Here is a 14,986-nt window from a genome sequence, read left to right as displayed (position 1 = left end):
GGAAGGCCCTCGTGGGAATCTGTCTATGAGTGGTCCAAGGGTGTGCCATGGATCCTTCCATAAATAAAATTCACTCCCCTCACCAATGCGGTATTCAACGATAGATCGTATCCAAGTACGCAAACGCAAGAGTTTCCTCCATCCCCATGGCCCCTTATGATCCGGTATAGTCCAGATTGAACTATCCCGTAAGCGTCCACTAATCAACCAATCCACCTATATCGACGTCCTGTCACATCGGATGACCTCGCATTGTTTTTTGCACATAAGAGCACGGTTTTATTAAAACAAGTTTGTTTCCCTTTTATACTAACTTGTAGTTATTATTACGCTTAGCAAATGCATAACACAGTTGCTTGGGTCTAGATCTACGTTTGGGTCAAGTCTCGTCGGATTGTGAGAACGATCAAAATTCAGTTCTTTTGCACGGTTTATTAAAGCAAGTTTGTATCCCTTTTATACTAACTTGTAGTTATTATTACGCTTAGCAAATGTATAACACAAATGTGTCTACCGTACACTACAAATGTATAACTTATGCAGTTCTTACCGTAGTACACTACTTGCAGCATGTGTCTACCACATATGGAGGGAAAGGAATTTGAGGAGATTTGAACACACTGAGAGGACACCAGCCACTTTGAGCATCCTGATCACTGATGATGTCAAACACAGAATTCTTAGTGTCAATTTACCTTCAACAATCAGTACACGAGCATTGTATAGATTATGGCATATCCCTTGGGTTGAGGGAGAAACCAATTGAAGAACACATGTTGTACTGTACCATTACTTATATTAATGAAATTTACATTTACCAAAAAAATGTATAACACAAATGCTTGGGTGTAGATCTACGTTTGGGTCAAGTTTCGTCGAAGTTTGAGAATGTTCAAAATTTAGCTGTTTAGCTCAGTTTTATTAAAGCAAGTTTGTTTCCCTTTTATACTAACTTGTAGTTATTATTACGCTTAGCAAATGTATAATACAAATGCTTGGGTCTAGATTTACGTTTGGGTCAAATTTCGTCGAATTTTGAGAACGTTCAAAATTTAGCTGTTTAGCACAGTTTTATTAAACCAAGTCTGTTTCCCTTTTATACTAACTTGTGGTTATTATTACGCTTAGCAAATTTACAACACAAATGCTTTGATCTAGACCAACGTTTGGTTCAAGTTTCCTCGAATTCTGAGAACATTCAAAAGTTACCTGTTTTGCACGGTTTTATTAAAACATGTTTGTTTCCCTTTTATACTAACTTGTAGTTATTATTACGCTTAGCAAATTTACAACACAAATGCTTTGATCTAGACCAACGTTTGGGTCAAGTTTCGTCGAATTCTGAGAACGTTCAAAATTTAGCTGTTTTGCACGGTTTTATTAAAGCAAGTTTGTTTTCGTTTTATACTAACTCGTAGTCATTTTTTTGCTTAGGAAAATTTAAAACACAAATTCTTGGGTCTAGACCTACGTTTGGGTCAAGTTTCGTCGAATTCTGAGAACGCTCAAAATTTAGCTGTTTTCCACGGTTTTACTAAAACAAGATTTTTTCCCTTTTATACTAACTTCTAGTTATTACTATTGCTTAACAAATGTACAATACAAATGCTTGGGTCTAGACCAACGTTTGGGTCAAGCTTCGTCGAATTCTAAGAACGATAAAAGATTAGCTGTTTTGCACGATTTTTTTGGTAAAATGTAATTTTCATTAATGAAGGAAAAAATTATTACAACAATGCCCCTCGTCAGGTGTCTCCCTCGACAGGCCAAGGTATCCACCATAGTCTATATAATGCACGTGTGCTAACAGAGCTAGGGAGTTCTAGACTAATTATGCGCTGGCGCATATCTTCCATAATCAGGTTTGCTACCATGCTAGGAGGGTTCTCAACTTGCTCAAATCTTCTAGTGTTCCTCTCCTTCCAAATATGATAAACACACGATCCTAATAGTGCACGGTATGCATTGTTGATGATATGTTTCCCACGCCATTTTCGTGCCCCCCATACAATATCTTGTGTCCATTCCCGATTACGCCACTGAAATCGTACCATGCTTCGTATAGTGCTGATGCATCGTCTACTAAATCTTCAGTGGAAGAACAAGTGGTCGTGTGATTCGACCATGTCATCATTGCAAAGTACGCAATGCCCAAGGTGGGATAACCATGGTTTATCCGTTGTGGCCAGCTTCTCCAGAATCGCAAGCCACAGGATGAACATATGACGAGGAATCTTCAGAGGGCCTGAAAGTAGTGAAGTCCAGTCTACTTTCGGTCCCGGTGGCATCATAAGCCGATAGAGCTCCTGAGTGGTGGGGCTCCCATTCATAAATCTCTAAATAATCCGATCTGATCCTCCATAGATACGAGGCTGTGTGTGAGTAATCTCTAAGCACTCCATGTCCGTAATCAATGGCCACTGCCATTGATTCTCGTGGATAACTGAATTCAATGTTCTCGTGCATACCCAATCTGGAAGGCCCTCGTGGGAATCTGTCTATGAGTGGTCCAAGGGTGTGCCATGGATCCTTCCATAAATAAAATTCACTCCCCTCACCAATGCGGTATTCAACGATAGATCGTATCCAAGTACGCAAACGCAAGAGTTTCCTCCATCCCCATGGCCCCTTATGATCCGGTATAGTCCAGATTGAACTATCCCGTAAGCGTCCACTAATCAACCAATCCACCTATATCGACGTCCTGTCACATCGGATGACCTCGCATTGTTTTTTGCACATAAGAGCACGGTTTTATTAAAACAAGTTTGTTTCCCTTTTATACTAACTTGTAGTTATTATTACGCTTAGCAAATGCATAACACAGTTGCTTGGGTCTAGATCTACGTTTGGGTCAAGTCTCGTCGGATTGTGAGAACGATCAAAATTCAGTTCTTTTGCACGGTTTATTAAAGCAAGTTTGTATCCCTTTTATACTAACTTGTAGTTATTATTACGCTTAGCAAATGTATAACACAAATGTGTCTACCGTACACTACAAATGTATAACTTATGCAGTTCTTACCGTAGTACACTACTTGCAGCATGTGTCTACCACATATGGAGGGAAAGGAATTTGAGGAGATTTGAACACACTGAGAGGACACCAGCCACTTTGAGCATCCTGATCACTGATGATGTCAAACACAGAATTCTTAGTGTCAATTTACCTTCAACAATCAGTACACGAGCATTGTATAGATTATGGCATATCCCTTGGGTTGAGGGAGAAACCAATTGAAGAACACATGTTGTACTGTACCATTACTTATATTAATGAAATTTACATTTACCAAAAAAATGTATAACACAAATGCTTGGGTGTAGATCTACGTTTGGGTCAAGTTTCGTCGAAGTTTGAGAATGTTCAAAATTTAGCTGTTTAGCTCAGTTTTATTAAAGCAAGTTTGTTTCCCTTTTATACTAACTTGTAGTTATTATTACGCTTAGCAAATGTATAATACAAATGCTTGGGTCTAGATTTACGTTTGGGTCAAATTTCGTCGAATTTTGAGAACGTTCAAAATTTAGCTGTTTAGCACAGTTTTATTAAACCAAGTCTGTTTCCCTTTTATACTAACTTGTGGTTATTATTACGCTTAGCAAATTTACAACACAAATGCTTTGATCTAGACCAACGTTTGGTTCAAGTTTCCTCGAATTCTGAGAACATTCAAAAGTTACCTGTTTTGCACGGTTTTATTAAAACATGTTTGTTTCCCTTTTATACTAACTTGTAGTTATTATTACGCTTAGCAAATTTACAACACAAATGCTTTGATCTAGACCAACGTTTGGGTCAAGTTTCGTCGAATTCTGAGAACGTTCAAAATTTAGCTGTTTTGCACGGTTTTATTAAAGCAAGTTTGTTTTCGTTTTATACTAACTTGTAGTCATTCTTTTGCTTAGGAAAATTTAAAACACAAATTCTTGGGTCTAGACCTACGTTTGGGTCAAGTTTCGTCGAATTCTGAGAACGCTCAAAATTTAGCTGTTTTCCACGGTTTTACTAAAACAAGATTTTTTCCCTTTTATACTAACTTCTAGTTATTACTATTGCTTAACAAATTTACAATACAAATGCTTGGGTCTAGACCAACGTTTGGGTCAAGCTTCGTCGAATTCTAAGAACGATAAAAGATTAGCTGTTTTGCACGATTTTTTTGGTAAAATGTAATTTTCATTAATGAAGGAAAAAAATATTACAACAATGCCCCTCGTCAGGTGTCTCCCTCGACAGGCCAAGGTATCCACCATAGTCTATATAATGCACGTGTGCTAACAGAGCTAGGGAGTTCTAGACTAATTATGCGCTGGCGCATATCTTCCATAATCAGGTTTGCTACCATGCTAGGAGGGTTCTCAACTTGCTCAAATCTTCTAGTGTTCCTCTCCTTCCAAATATGATAAACACACGATCCTAATAGTGCACGGTATGCATTGTTGATGATATGTTTCCCACGCCATTTTCGTGCCCCCCATACAATATCTTGTGTCCATTCCCGATTACGCCACTGAAATCGTACCATGCTTCGTATAGTGCTGATGCATCGTCTACTAAATCTTCAGTGGAAGAACAAGTGGTCGTGTGATTCGACCATGTCATCATTGCAAAGTACGCAATGCCCAAGGTGGGATAACCATGGTTTATCCGTTGTGGCCAGCTTCTCCAGAATCGCAAGCCACAGGATGAACATATGACGAGGATTCTTCAGAGGGCCTGAAAGTAGTGAAGTCCAGTCTACTTTCGGTCCCGGTGGCATCATAAGCCGATAGAGCTCCTGATTGGTGGGGCTCCCATTCATAAATCTCTAAATAATCCGATCTGATCCTCCATAGATACGAGGCTGTGTGTGAGTAATCTCTAAGCACTCCATGTCCGTAATCAATGGCCACTGCCATTGATTCTCGTAGATAACTGAATTCAATGTTCTCGTGCATACCCAATCTGGAAGGCCCTCGTGGGAATCTGTCTATGAGTGGTCCAAGGGTGTGCCATGGATCCTTCCATAAATAAAATTCACTCCCCTCACCAACGCGGTATTCAACGATAGATCGTATCCAAGTACGCAAACGCAAGAGTTTCCTCCATCCCCATGGCCCCTTATGATCCGGTATAGTCCAGATTGAACTATCCCGTAAGCGTCCACTAATCAACCAATCCACCTATATCGACGTCCTGTCACATCGGATGACCTCGCATTGTTTTTTGCACATAAGAGCACGGTTTTATTAAAACAAGTTTGTTTCCCTTTTATACTAACTTGTAGTTATTATTACGCTTAGCAAATGCATAACACAGTTGCTTGGGTCTAGATCTACGTTTGGGTCAAGTCTCGTCGGATTGTGAGAACGATCAAAATTCAGTTCTTTTGCACGGTTTATTAAAGCAAGTTTGTATCCCTTTTATACTAACTTGTAGTTATTATTACGCTTAGCAAATGTATAACACAAATGTGTCTACCGTACACTACAAATGTATAACTTATGCAGTTCTTACCGTAGTACACTACTTGCAGCATGTGTCTACCACATATGGAGGGAAAGGAATTTGAGGAGATTTGAACACACTGAGAGGACACCAGCCACTTTGAGCATCCTGATCACTGATGATGTCAAACACAGAATTCTTAGTGTCAATTTACCTTCAACAATCAGTACACGAGCATTGTATAGATTATGGCATATCCCTTGGGTTGAGGGAGAAACCAATTGAAGAACACATGTTGTACTGTACCATTACTTATATTAATGAAATTTACATTTACCAAAAAAATGTATAACACAAATGCTTGGGTGTAGATCTACGTTTGGGTCAAGTTTCGTCGAAGTTTGAGAATGTTCAAAATTTAGCTGTTTAGCTCAGTTTTATTAAAGCAAGTTTGTTTCCCTTTTATACTAACTTGTAGTTATTATTACGCTTAGCAAATGTATAATACAAATGCTTGGGTCTAGATTTACGTTTGGGTCAAATTTCGTCGAATTTTGAGAACGTTCAAAATTTAGCTGTTTAGCACAGTTTTATTAAACCAAGTCTGTTTCCCTTTTATACTAACTTGTGGTTATTATTACGCTTAGCAAATTTACAACACAAATGCTTTGATCTAGACCAACGTTTGGTTCAAGTTTCCTCGAATTCTGAGAACATTCAAAAGTTACCTGTTTTGCACGGTTTTATTAAAACATGTTTGTTTCCCTTTTATACTAACTTGTAGTTATTATTACGCTTAGCAAATTTACAACACAAATGCTTTGATCTAGACCAACGTTTGGGTCAAGTTTCGTCGAATTCTGAGAACGTTCAAAATTTAGCTGTTTTGCACGGTTTTATTAAAGCAAGTTTGTTTTCGTTTTATACTAACTTGTAGTCATTCTTTTGCTTAGGAAAATTTAAAACACAAATTCTTGGGTCTAGACCTACGTTTGGGTCAAGTTTCGTCGAATTCTGAGAACGCTCAAAATTTAGCTGTTTTCCACGGTTTTACTAAAACAAGATTTTTTCCCTTTTATACTAACTTCTAGTTATTACTATTGCTTAACAAATTTACAATACAAATGCTTGGGTCTAGACCAACGTTTGGGTCAAGCTTCGTCGAATTCTAAGAACGATAAAAGATTAGCTGTTTTGCACGATTTTTTTGGTAAAATGTAATTTTCATTAATGAAGGAAAAAAATATTACAACAATGCCCCTCGTCAGGTGTCTCCCTCGACAGGCCAAGGTATCCACCATAGTCTATATAATGCACGTGTGCTAACAGAGCTAGGGAGTTCTAGACTAATTATGCGCTGGCGCATATCTTCCATAATCAGGTTTGCTACCATGCTAGGAGGGTTCTCAACTTGCTCAAATCTTCTAGTGTTCCTCTCCTTCCAAATATGATAAACACACGATCCTAATAGTGCACGGTATGCATTGTTGATGATATGTTTCCCACGCCATTTTCGTGCCCCCCATACAATATCTTGTGTCCATTCCCGATTACGCCACTGAAATCGTACCATGCTTCGTATAGTGCTGATGCATCGTCTACTAAATCTTCAGTGGAAGAACAAGTGGTCGTGTGATTCGACCATGTCATCATTGCAAAGTACGCAATGCCCAAGGTGGGATAACCATGGTTTATCCGTTGTGGCCAGCTTCTCCAGAATCGCAAGCCACAGGATGAACATATGACGAGGATTCTTCAGAGGGCCTGAAAGTAGTGAAGTCCAGTCTACTTTCGGTCCCGGTGGCATCATAAGCCGATAGAGCTCCTGATTGGTGGGGCTCCCATTCATAAATCTCTAAATAATCCGATCTGATCCTCCATAGATACGAGGCTGTGTGTGAGTAATCTCTAAGCACTCCATGTCCGTAATCAATGGCCACTGCCATTGATTCTCGTAGATAACTGAATTCAATGTTCTCGTGCATACCCAATCTGGAAGGCCCTCGTGGGAATCTGTCTATGAGTGGTCCAAGGGTGTGCCATGGATCCTTCCATAAATAAAATTCACTCCCCTCACCAACGCGGTATTCAACGATAGATTGTATCCAAGTACGCAAACGCAAGAGTTTCCTCCATCCCCATGGCCCCTTATGATCCGGTATAGTCCAGATTGAACTATCCCGTAAGCGTCCACTAATCAACCAATCCACCTATATCGACGTCCTGTCACATCGGATGACCTCGCATTGTTTTTTGCACATAAGAGCACGGTTTTATTAAAACAAGTTTGTTTCCCATTTATACTAACTTGTAGTTATTATTACGCTTAGCAAATGCATAACACAGTTGCTTGGGTCTAGATCTACGTTTGGGTCAAGTCTCGTCGGATTGTGAGAACGATCAAAATTCAGTTCTTTTGCACGGTTTATTAAAGCAAGTTTGTATCCCTTTTATACTAACTTGTAGTTATTATTACGCTTAGCAAATGTATAACACAAATGTGTCTACCGTACACTACAAATGTATAACTTATGCAGTTCTTACCGTACACTACTTGCAGCATGTGTCTACCACATATGGAGGGAAAGGAATTTGAGGAGATTTGAACACACTGAGAGGACACCAGCCACTTTGAGCATCCTGATCACTGATGATGTCAAACACAGAATTCTTAGTGTCAATTTACCTTTAACAATCAGTACACGAGCATTGTATAGATTATGGCGTATGTATCCCTTGGGTTGAGGGAGAAACCAATTGAAGAACACATGTTGTACTGTACCATTACTTATATTAATGAAATTTACATTTACCAAAAAAATGTATAACACAAATGCTTGGGTGTAGATCTACGTTTGGGTCAAGTTTCGTCGAATTTTGAGAATGTTCAAAATTTAGCTGTTTAGCACAGTTTTATTAAAGCAAGTTTGTTTCCCTTTTATACTAACTTGTAGTTATTATTACGCTTAGCAAATGTATAATACAAATGCTTGGGTCTAGATTTACGTTTGGGTCAAGTTTCGTCGAATTTTGAGAACGTTCAAAATTTAGTTGTTTAGCACAGTTTTATTAAACCAAGTCTGTTTCCCTTTTATAATAACTTGTGGTTATTATTACGCTTAGCAAATTTACAACACAAATGCTTTGATCTAGACCAACGTTTGGTTCAAGTTTCCTCGAATTCTGAGAACATTCAAAAGTTACCTGTTTTGCACGGTTTTATTAAAGCATGTTTTGTTTCCCTTTTATACTAACTTGTAGTTATTATTACGCTTAGCAAATTTACAACACAAATGCTTTGATCTAGACCAACGTTTGGGTCAAGTTTCGTCGAATTCTGAGAACGTTCAAAATTTAGCTGTTTTGCACAGTTTTATTAAAGCAAGTTTGTTTTCGTTTTATACTAACTTGTAGTTATTATTTTGCTTAGGAAAATTTAAAACACAAATTCTTCGGTCTAGACCTACGTTTGGGCCAAGTTTCGTCGAATTCTGAGAACGCTCATAATTTAGCTGTTTTCCACGGTTTTACTAAAACAAGATTTTTTCCCTTTTATACTAACTTCTAGTTATTACTATTGCTTAACAAATGTACAATACAAATGCTTGGGTCTAGACCAACGTTTGGGTCAAGCTTCGTCGAATTCTACGAACGATAAAAGATTAGCTGTTTTGCACGATTTTTTTGGTAAAATGTAATTTTCATTAATGAAGGAAAAAAATATTACAACAATGCCCCTCGTCAGGTGTCTCCCTCGACAGGCCAAGGTATCTACCATAGTCTATATAATGCACGTGTGCTAACAGAGCTAGGGAGTTCTAGACTAATTATGCGCTGGCGCATATCTTCCATAATCAGGTTTGCTACCATGCTAGGAGGGTTCTCAACTTGCTCAAATCTTCTAGTGTTCCTCTCCTTCCAAATATGATAAACACATGATCCTAATAGTGCACGGTATGCATTGTTGATGATATGTTTCTTTTTTTTTGGGTAAAGGTAAATTTCATTAATAAAGTAATGGTATAGTACAACATGTGTTCATCAATTGGTTTCTCCCTCAATTCAAGGGATTCGCCATAATCTATACAATGCTCGTGTGCTGACTGATGAAGTTAAATTGACACTAAGAATCCTTTGTTTGACATCATCAGTGATCAGGATACTCAAAGTGGCTGGTGTCCTCTCGGAGTGTTTAAATCTCCTCAAGTTCCTTTCCCTCCATATGTGGTAGATACATGCTGCAAGTAGTGTGCGGTAAGCGATATTAACAATGTGCTTACCTCTCCATTTCCGCGTTGCCCACTCTATATCTATTATCCAATCCCTGTTAGGCCAGTGAAATCGAATCCGTCTGCGAATCTCACGCAGGCACTGACGACTATATCTGCATCGGAAGAATAAGTGTGAATGAGTTTCCGTAGCTCCCTCATCGCACAAGATGCACGCTCCAAGATGAGATAACCATGGTTTGTCCGTGGATGGTAATTTGCCAAGGATTGCAAGCCATAAAATGAACGAATGACGAGGGATCTTCAAAGAGCCCGAAAGTAGCAAAGACCATCCTACTTTCGGCTCAGGGGGGTCAAATAGTTGGTAGAGGGCCTGAGTAGTAGGCTGCCCTCCATTAAATCTCCATACCACTCGATCCTCACCTCCAAAAATAAACGGCAAGTTATGTAGAATCTCCAAACATTCAAAGTCTGTGATGGGAGGCCATTGCCATTCTCTTGCTGAAATCACTGAACTGAGTTTTGCTGATTTTTCAATACCAAGTTTGTTTGGACCTCGTGGGAACTGCTTGATAAGTGGTCCCAAGTGATGCCATGGGTCCTGCCAAACATAGAATCTCCCTCCATCTCCAATCTGGTAGTTCACGATAGAGCGAAGGAAAGGACGGAGCCTGAGCATTTTCCGCCATCCCCAAGAACCTCCATGTTCACGGACAGTCCAAATCGATGTGTCACGTAATCGGTCTTGGTAAAGCCACTGAACCCATATGGATGTCCTGTCACACCGGATAACATCACATAATTTCTTGCTCATTAATGCGCGATTCAAGGTAGAGATGTCCTTGAATCCCAGTCCCCCCTCATCCGTTGGTCGACACACATCTTTCCAGGCTACCTTGGCGTAACCACTAGACGTCGTACCCTTCCATAGGAAAGTCCTCAACCTCTTCTCAATTTCATTGATGACTTTCTTAGGTAATATGAACGCGGATGCCCAGTATAAACTCAATGCTGAAAGCACAGATTTTATGATGTTGATGATATATTTCCCACGCCATTTTCGTGCCCCCCATACAATATCTTGTGTCCATTCCCGATTACGCCACTGAAATCGTACCATGCTTCGTATAGTGCTGATGCATCGTCTACTAAATCTTCAGTGGAAGAACAAGTGGTCGTGTGATTCGACCATGTCATCATTGCAAAGTACGCAATGCCCAAGGTGGGATAACCATAGTTTATCCGTTGTGGCCAGCTTCTCCAGAATCGCAAGCCACAGGATGAACATATGACGAGGAATCTTCAGAGGGCCTGAAAGTAGTGAAGTCTAGTCTACTTTCGGTCCCGGTGGCATCATAAGCCGATAGAGCTCCTGAGTGGTGGGGCTCCCATTCATAAATCTCTAAATAATCCGATCTGATCCTCCATAGATACGAGGCAGTGTGTGAGTAATCTCTAAGCACTCCATGTCCGTAATCAATGGCCACTGCCATTGATTCTCGTGGATAACTGAATTCAATGTAGCATTCTCATGCATACCCAATCTGGAAGGCCCTCGTGGGAATCTGTCTATGAGTGGTCCAAGGGTGTGCCATGGATCCTTCCATAAATAAAATTCACTCCCCTCACCAATGCGGTATTCAACGATAGATCGTATCTAAGTACGCAAACGCAAGAGTTTCCTCCATCCCCATGGCCCCTTATGATCCGGTATAGTCCAGATTGAGCTACCCCGTAAGTGTCCACTAATCAACCAATCCACCCATATCAGGATGGATGACCTCGCATAGTTTTTTTGCACATAAGAGCACGGTTTTATTAAAACAAGTTTGTTTCCCTTTTATACTAACTTGTAGTTATTATTACGCTTAGCAAATGAATAACACAAATGCTTGGGTCTAGATCTACGTTTGGGTCAAGTTTTGTCGAATTGTGAGAAAGTTCAAAATTCAGTTGTTTTGCACGGTTTTATTAAAGCAAGTTTGTATCCCTTTTATACTAACTTGTAGTTATTATTACGCTTAGCAAATGTATAATACAAATGCTTGGGTCTAGATCTACGTTTGGGTCAAGTTTCGTCGAATTTTGAGAACGTTCAAAATTTAGCTGTTTAGCACAGTTTTATTAAACCAAGTCTGTTTCCCTTTTATACTAACTTTTAGTTATTATTACGCTTAGCAAATTTACTACACAAATGCTTTGATCTAGACCAACGTTTCGTTCATGTTTCCTCGAATTCTGAGAACATTCAAAAGTTACCTGTTTTTCACGGTTTTGTTAAAGCATGTTTGTTTCCCTTTTATACTAACTTGTAGTTATTATTACGCTTAGCAAATTTACAACACAAATGCTTTGATCTAGACCAACGTTTGGGTCAAGTTTCGTCGAATTCTGAGAACGTTCAAAATTTAGCTGTTTTGCACGGTTTTATTAAAGCAAGTTTGTTTCCCTTTTATACTAACTTGTAGTTATTATTTCGCTTAGGAAAATTTATCATACAAATTCTTGGGTCTAGACCTACGTTCGGGTCAAATTTCGTCGAATTCTGAGAACGCTCAAAATTTAGCTGTTTTCCACGGTTTTACTAAAACAAGATTTTTTCCCTTTTATACTAACTTGTAGTTATTACTATTGCTTAACAAATTTACAATACAAATGCTTGGGTCTAGACCAACGTTTGGGTCAAGCTTCGTCGAATTCTGAGAAAGATAAAAAATTAGCTGTTTTGCACGATTTTTTTGGTAAAATGTAATTTTCATTAATTAAGGAAAAAAATGTTACAACAATGCCTCTCGTCAGGTGTCTCCCTCGACAGGCAAAGGTATCCGCCATAGTCTATATAATGCACGTGTGCTAACAGAGCTAGGGAGTTCTAGACTAATTATGCGCTGGCGCATATCTTCCATAATCAGGTTTGCTACCATGCTAGGAGGGTTCTCAACTTGCTCAAATCTTCTAGTGTTCCTCTCCTTCCAAATATGATAAACACACGATCCTAATAGTGCTCGGTATGCAATGTTGATGATATGTTTCCCACGCCATTTTCGTGCCCCCCATACAATATCTTGTGTCCATTCCCGATTTCGCCACTGAAATTGTACCATGCGTCGTATAGTGCTGATGCATCGTCTACTAAATCTTCAGTGGAAGAACAAGTGGTCGTGTGATACGACCATGTCATCATTGCAAAGTACGCAATGCCCAAGGTGGGATTACCATGGTTTATCCGTTATGGCCAGCTTCTCCAGAATCGCAAGCCACAGGATGAACATATGACGAGGAATCTTCAGAGCGCCTGAAAGTAGTGAAGTCCAGTCTACTTTCGGTCCCGGTGGCATCATAAGCCGATAGAGCTCCTGAGTGGTGGGGCTCCCATTCATAAATCTCTAAATAATCCGATCTGATCCTCCATAGATACGAGGCAGTGTGTGAGTAATCTCTAAGCACTCCATGTCCGTAATCAATGGCCACTGCCATTGATTCTCGTGGATAACTGAATTCAATGTAGCATTCTCATGCAAACCCAATCTGGAAGGCCCTCGTGGGAATCTGTCTATGAGTGGTCCAAGGGTGTGCCATGGATCCTTCCATAATTAAAATTCACTCCCATCACCAATGTGGTATTCAACGATAGATCGTATCTAAGTACGCAAACGCAATAGTTTCCTCCATCCCCATGGCCCCTTATGATCCGGTATAGTCCAGATTGAACTATCCCGTAACCATCCACTAATCAACCAATCCACCCATATCGACGTCCTGTCACATCGGATGACCTCGCATAGTTTTTTTGCACATAAGAGCACGGTTTTATTAAAACAAGTTTGTTTCCCTTTTATACTAACTTGTAGTTATTATTATGCTTAGCAAATGAATAACACAAATGCTTGGGTCTAGATCTACGTTTGGGTGAAGTTTCGTCGTATTGTGAGAAAGTTCAAAATTCAGTTGTTTTGCACGGTTTTATTAAAGCAAGTTTGTATCCCTTTTATACTAACTTGTAGTTATTATTACGCTTAGCAAATATATAACACAAATGCTTGGGTCTAGATCTACGTTTGGGTCAAGTTTCGTCGAATTTTGAGAACGTTCAAAATTTAGCTGTTTAGCACAGTTTTATTAAACCAAGTCTGTTTCCCTTTTATACTAACTTTTAGTTATTATTATGCTTAGCAAATTTACAACACAAATGCTTTGATCTAGACCAACGTTTGGTTCAAGTTTACTCGAATTCTGAGAACGTTCAAAATTGAGCTGTTTTGCACGGTTTTATTAAAGCAAGTTTGTTTCTCTTTTATACTAACTTGTAGTTATTATTTCGCCTAGGAAAATTTAACACACAAATGCTTTGATCTAGACCAACGTTTGGGTCGAGTTTCGTCGAATTCTGAGAACGTTCAAAATTTAGCTGTTTTGCACGGTTTTACTAAAGCAAGTTTATTTCCCTTTTATACTAACTTGTAGTTATTATTTCGCTTAGGAAAATTTAACACACAAATGCTTGGGTCTAGACCAACGTTTGGGTCAAGTTTCGTCGAATTCTGAGAACGCTCAATATTTAGCTGTTTTCCACGGTTTTACTAAAACAAGATTTTTTCCCTTTTATACTAACTTGTAGTTATTACTATTGCTGAACAAATTTTCAATACAAATGCTTGGGTCTAGACCAACGTTTGGGTCAAGGTTCGTCGAATTCTAAGAACGATAAAAAATTAGCTGTTTTGCACGGTTTTTTTTGGTAAAATGTAATTTTCATTAATAAAGGAAAAAAATGTTACAACAATGCCCCTCGTCAGGTGTCTCCCTCGACATGCCAAGGTATCTGCCATAGTCTATATAATGCGCGTGTGCTAACAGAGCTAGGGAGTTCTAGACTAATTATGCGCTGGCGCATATCTTCCATAATTAGGTTTGCTACCATGCTAGGAGGGTCCTCAACTTCCTCAAATCTTCTAGTGTTCCTCTCCTTCCAAATATGATAAACACAGGATCCTAATAGTGCACGGTATGCATTGTTGATGATATGTTTCCCACGCCGTTTTCGTGCCCCCCATACAATATCTTGTGTCCATTCCCGATTACGCCACTGAAATCGTACCATGCATCGTATAGTGCTGATGCATCGTCTACTAAATCTTCAGTGGAAGAACAAGTGGTCGTGTGATTCGACCATGTCATCATTGCAAAGTACGCAATGCCCAAGGTGGGATAACCATGGATTATCCGTTGTGGCCAGCTTCTCCAGAATCGCAAGCCACAGGATGAAGATATGACGAGGAATCTTCAGAGGGCCTGAAAGTAGTGAAGTCCAGTCTACTTTCGGTCC

The sequence above is a fragment of the Sesamum indicum genome, linkage group LG9 (genome assembly GCF_026168435.1).
Source record: "Sesamum indicum cultivar Baizhima isolate 11 linkage group LG9, ASM2616843v1, whole genome shotgun sequence".
NCBI classification, from domain to species: domain Eukaryota; kingdom Viridiplantae; phylum Streptophyta; class Magnoliopsida; order Lamiales; family Pedaliaceae; genus Sesamum; species Sesamum indicum.
This window is presented reverse-complemented; position numbering follows the sequence as displayed.